Below are 6,591 nucleotides of genomic sequence, written 5' to 3' on the forward strand. Positions count from 1 at the left end.
TCGGAACATTAGGGAAGACTCAGATTTGATCTGAATACTCCCTTACCGCACAGTATTTTTATTAACTGGAAGTGAACTCATTTGCAATAGGTATTTGATTCTCTTATCTTCTAAGTTACTTACCCGTGCTTAACTGTATTTTAGTACATGCCTCATCCTAGATAAGGAAACCACTTTTCCTTAGGACGGTGCAAACATGGAACATAAATCTCACCCTTCTTCCAAAATACCACACCCCTCTAAATATTGTAACGTACCTACTACCTAACTACTTAGTCTTCGGTATCGTCACTGGGAGAGGGGTATAAAATTCCCCCTTCATGTTATTCAGTATAATAAAGGCAGGTTTTATTGGAAAGGTAGCGCATAAAAATTCCGATGTTACCTTAGTAGTGGTATTGATCCCAATAATTTTCTACAATAAGCAAATATGATGGCTCTTATCTTCGCATTCATCTATCCGTAAAATATAGTTATATTCTAGGATACAGAAGTGAAACTCAATGATTATAATGACATAATGATTTAGTAAAAACTCAACTGAATCAAAATCATGAAAAAGAAACAATTAACAAACTGAATATCGGTATTGGACCTTACATACTGCCATAAGGGCTTTAGACTACATTGATTAATCATAAGCAAATGGTCCAATAACCAAAATAAATAATTAATTCCAAATCACTAGTTTGAAAATTCCGACCCATAGACATCAAATATAGCTGGATACGACAATATATAATATATCTCACCAATATATTGATAGCACATTAACAACTTACTATTCCCTATATATGCCACTATCAATTAGACTTTTCAGACTACTTTTACAATATATTTCGGAAAATTTAAACCACTTCACCTTTTTTAAAAAAAAACTATTTGAAAAATACACGTATCTTTTCCAACTTTCGTTAATATTTTAATATCCCAGACAAAACCATTGGTATCAATCGGAATTATAACGACGTACATTCGATAAGTGACTTGAAAATTAACGTATTAGATGAACTATTCCTGTAGTTTCCAGTAGACTTATCCCCAGTTTGGCTTTCACAATGATTATGACGCTACCGCCTGTAAAGCGCTATAAGTATAAAATAATTCTACCGGTTGCCGCTAATGGCGCCACTTGTAACTAGTGCTTAACAGCTGACAAAAGTTTCCATCTTTTTCTTTTTCGAATTTTAAATAAATGTAACTCATTACAATATTCAGGACACATTACAAAGAATCCCGATAGGTTTTATGCTATTTGATCATCTTGCGTTATTGCATTCTTGGAATGCAGGTAAAAAGAAAGAGGTATTGCTTATGTATCCACAGGACATGGTCCTAGATCTAGTGTTACAGTTAAAGTCTCACAACCTATTACATTCAATCAATTATGAACAATTAAAAACTAAATTAATCAACTTCAGTAGACTAAAATTGCCTGCATATAGGACTGAGTTTGAACTTTTTCAGGTTCAACAGGGCGAAAAATAACCAATTAATGCATATTTCTTAAAGAAATTGAGAGTTATCCGAGAAGTTCTGCCTCAGACGACCGAGTAAAAGAAAATAAATTAATTAACATTAGAATTAAAGAAAAACTTCTTTTAAAAATCGCGCTAGAAATATTCACAACCGTTCATGATTTACAGACAAAATTACATAACCTGGAAACGGCGCACGACTTATGAAAAGACGTGATTATGTACAGCTACAACGAGCAATCTACTTATTTTGTGATCAAAATTCACCAGTTTGCGGTTGTAATTTTTCGGCAGTTTCTAGCGCTTCATTCCCCGTACATCATCAACAATTAAGTTATAAGTTATGTTATTCGACACCTAATCGGAATCAATACCAACAACCAGCTCCAATATTTCCTGTACATTCAGAACAACAGATATAGTGTGGCTCATAAAATCAATTACCTTTATATCCTCCTTCCCCCTAAGTTGGTAAGGCGCAATCCTCCTAGAACCTCTTGCGCCTAGCACATCTGGTACATCGAGCGCCAATTCATCATTAGACAGCAAAATCAAATGGCCGAATTATTTCTCTTGGCACCCCAAATTGCTATTAAAAGTTTACAATTAAAAGACGGGGCTTCGTAACGACCAGCACAGAAATGGAAAGAAACACATTCTAAAAATAATAATAAAAATAGTAGTATTCCAAGACCAGAGACAGTCACAGTTTGCGGTACGTACTTAAAAAGGGTCACTTTTCTAGCACATGTTATAAGAATAATAAGCAGGGAAACGTATATGGGGCCCCAGGAAAATTCTTCTCAAGAACATGTTCCGAGGGCTGAAAGTAAGGAAAGGAACAACAAAAAATTACAAGTACTAGACCTAATAAACACTTAATAACTTCACTTTATACTGTGGCTCCAGTAACCGACAGGAGAGAAAATATTAGATTGTTAAATCAAGATCATAAATTGTTAATTAATGTAATAAAAAAGAAAGAAATGTACTCTGTAATAATTGACACAGATAGGTCCCTCAGCCTATGGCAAAAATCTTGAATTCCGCCAAAAACAAACTTGATCTCTATTAGCACCAATCTATGAGAAATTGAGAATTTTACTGTAAATTTGTGTATATAGCTCAAATTCAATTCAGGATTCGCTCAAAAACTTGCTCTCACTACTTTCTATTTTTCTAATTTTTGCCTTTATTTTTGCCTTTAGAAGACATTCTAAATCGTTTACAGGCCAAAAATGATTTGCAAAGTAATACATTATCAGTATGCAAGAAGCTACGTCCACCGCCGTGTACAATTGAAGTTAACACTCAAGAAAAATTATCAGTTAGCGCAATTCATTGAATACACCACCATAAATCCGCTAATGTATTTACTACTCGAAAGGTTACCATACCAGCCATGACACATTTCTTTTTACCCATTAATGCCAAAAACCTGAAAATGGACACTGGGTATTTTGTTATGTCTCTATTAGGAAATTTATTTGAAAAAATAAGGGGCCGGTGCTGTGCCATCAGTTGTAGCTCAGAATAATCTCTAAAAATACTCATAGAATAATGTAACAATAGTGGATGGAACTGATGTACAACACGGTACTTAACAACGAAATTATGATTGAATTTAAATGAAATTCAAATGCTTCAATTTTGAAGATGACTAGTAGGGAAAAGGTGTGTGAGAGAGAGAAATAATTTATGATTGAAAGATAAAAAATGAGCACTAGTCTGATAGATCCATCAAGACTGGCGCCGTCCTAGTCATCTGGGATGATAAATGTTTTCACTTGGAGCAGCCTGTATAGCTGGACAGTCAACACCTGGATCTCTATCCTGTTGATCTGCAAGGGGCGTCAAGTTATCTCGTCTTCATGCGTTTCCAATGATGTTTTCCCACATCTTCATTCCACTAATCTCAACTGACAAAAGTATGCAGAATAGTATTCTTTAAACATGGAGTCGGTGGTCCTCCAATGGTGAGATCTCCTTGTCTCCGATGATCCTGCACCTTCCTCAACTTCGTGACGAATACCGCATGTTGTGTTCCTCGTAGTTTTGTCCAGCTCAAGAGTGATGACCTAAGAGTCCAATGAATGGGGAAGTATCAGGCTGTGCTTGAAGGTATGTTGAAAGGAAAGAAGGAAGCTAGTCGAGTTTATTAACAAAAATGTGTTTACAAAAGATGCCTAAAAATGTCAGTTCTAATCAAAGATTTCTTTCAGTAAGTTTTCAAAAGTTCATGTTTCTTTCGTTAGTAATGTAATTTAATAACATAATCGAGTTTAGTGAATTAAATTAGAGTTTATACAATTATCTCATCGTTACTTCATATCAATACACAGTTACTTCACACCCCTTCCTTGAAACTAAAAATACACGAAAATTTTAATTTTCCGTAGTAGAAAAAATACTGAAGAAATTCAAAAAAAAAATGTTTGTTGAAGATAAAAGAGTTCTTTGTATAACATTTTGTTTGTTCTGACTTAATCCTTGACTGCAAACTGCTTAGTGTGTGTTTCTGAGACAGTTCATGTAGTTCACTGGATAACCTTTGAAGATATGACGACAGAGTCTCTGGGAAGATGAAAAGTAAGAAAAATAAAAATAAATATTAGTGCTTGCATTGTGAGTGACATGTGTTTTGAGGTTATAGTGTGGAGTTCCGTTAGTGCTCAGGGAAGGGAAATAAAAGGTAGGAGTAGTACTAAATTTAATTATCAAAACTTAGATACATATAATGAAGTAAAATCATAATCAAATAAATAAATATTTCATAGATGTAAAATCGAATGTAGACCTCTATATATATATATATATGTGTGTGTGTATATGTTCGTCTAATGCAGAAAATAACTTCAATATCACGCGTGACTAATACGCGAAACAAAAAACGGTGTAATCCTATCTAGCTAACCAAAGATAGTAAAGTTAGACTGCACAAAAAGGGTACTGATTTCAGTTTGAGAAAAATGAGCTTTAAGTTATTTAGGCTTAAAGCGTCCGTAGACTGGAAAAGAATTCCAAAATATGATTATAGCCCCATATACTGGCTGTAATCGAACTATATGAAATCAGCACGACAAAACTATTCACCACATATAACCTACAACCCTAACTAACATATAAATTCTTCTTGTCTTCATCCTCTTTCTTCTTAAATTTTGTCCTTTTCGGGCATCGAATGCTGGACATCAATCATGGCATCGAATCCTAGACATATAAAAGGATGGATCATGGTTCTTGCAATCTTGACTTTAATCTTCTTAATGTATCCATTAAAACATCTATCCATATGCGTCTCGTTGATTTTCTTCATTCTTCACACACTCACATTTCAAAAAAAACTTCTGTAGTGATACGCTGTCCAATCAAATGAAATGGTACACTTCTTGAAGATACCAACATGTTCCAAATTTCGAAGTATTCCAAGTTTCAAAGTGTGCTAATCATATAACCTACAATTTATTTGAACTATTATTTCTACAGAAACCTATTTGAATATTTTTAAATATTCCACTCGTTAACACACGCATGCCGTGTCACTTGCATATGATTTCAGATTACCACTTCCTCGTTTCACAAGTGTCACCGTACAGTGTATGACCCTATTCATAGTCTCTTTAGAGTACCCGAGGAAACTCTCAAATACGATATTGCCCTCTACACAATGGCATGGCCGGGGATGGAACCAGGAACCCCATGCATCAGAGTAAGTACTGAGTATCTGTGATCCTTTACGTGCAACTAAACATGAGTTTAATAAGAAGATATACTATATATACTACCCATATTTACAAGAGAGTACTACTTACTACTCCGAGCAGTACTTCGAGATCTTACTGTATTACCTACCTAAAGAAAGCCTGCTCTACAGAAGCACGGATCAGAAATAAATATTATACATTTAACATGATTTTTTTCTTACTTTCATAATATTCTTAAATAGAGTAATACATATATAATACATAACGTTTTACTCGCTTTTTAAAGGGCGAACGAAATACTTAGATCGGTAATTGTCAATCTGACCCTATCAATATGAATTACGAGCATAGTATTTTTATTTAAAAAATAGTATTTTTCTTCTCGCCTGAAAATAACATATCAGAAGCTCTTACTGTTCTATTTCTTGGTCCTTCCCATGTTCTAAATCGCTGTGTTCTGTAAGTGTTAATAATAGCTTTTTTTTGCATTTCTACAATTCATTTTGCACAATGACATCAACTCTGAGTCGAATGACTTTGAAGGAATTTATATATACCACATTAAAATTGACAATGCTTTAAAGAGAAAGTAAATTTAAGTAAATATTTGATACGGAACTTCTTTTAGGATTGGAGACAGCTGTAAGTTCTGCACATTTACAGATCTCAATGTTCTTGAAATTATGAAGGGAAGAAACGATTACAATGGTATGAATGTCCTTTTTTTTAAATGCAAGATATTAAACGTCACGCAAAGTTACCTCATTTGGCAGAAGATAAAGTGCAATTTTTATGTAAATTTCAACTGTTAAACTTTAGGATGTATCTTATATTCCCGGCCTTATAGAATATATGACATACATAGTTTTACATATTATCATTCCGTATTGTAACGATTTCTCGTTAAATAATAAAAAAAGAGAGAGATTAAAGAGCATTTATGCGGAGAGGGATTTACTTAACTTCTGCGTATAAATATATGGTTTATTTTTGACTTATCAGGAGGCTAGCGCGCTATCAATTTTTAATACTACTTAGAGCCCCCCTTGTAGGTGCTGGTGAAATGCCGAACTAGGCTGAAAGGAAGAAGCGCGCTGGAGTTTGCCCAGCCATACAAGTGTGAAATTGGGAACGGCTAACACTTCGCCTATGAGCTCGGATAAGATTATAGTTACATTGAAGTGAACCACGAGTTTATTAAAAGTTATGGAAGTAAAATCGTATTGTGGCAATGAATACCGATATAAAGATATAGTGCAATCCGATATCTAAATGGTGTTAAATTACACTACACTCTAAATACAGTACCCACTATTTCAGAGGTACAAAACGGCCGTTTTGTACCCACTAATTTAGCAGGTACATTGTACCCAAGAGTTAGCAGGTACAATGTACCTGTGATTTCTTAG

Source organism: Thermobia domestica, chromosome 15 (genome assembly GCF_964235325.1).
Source record: "Thermobia domestica chromosome 15, izTheDome1.hap1.1, whole genome shotgun sequence".
NCBI lineage: Eukaryota > Metazoa > Arthropoda > Insecta > Zygentoma > Lepismatidae > Thermobia > Thermobia domestica.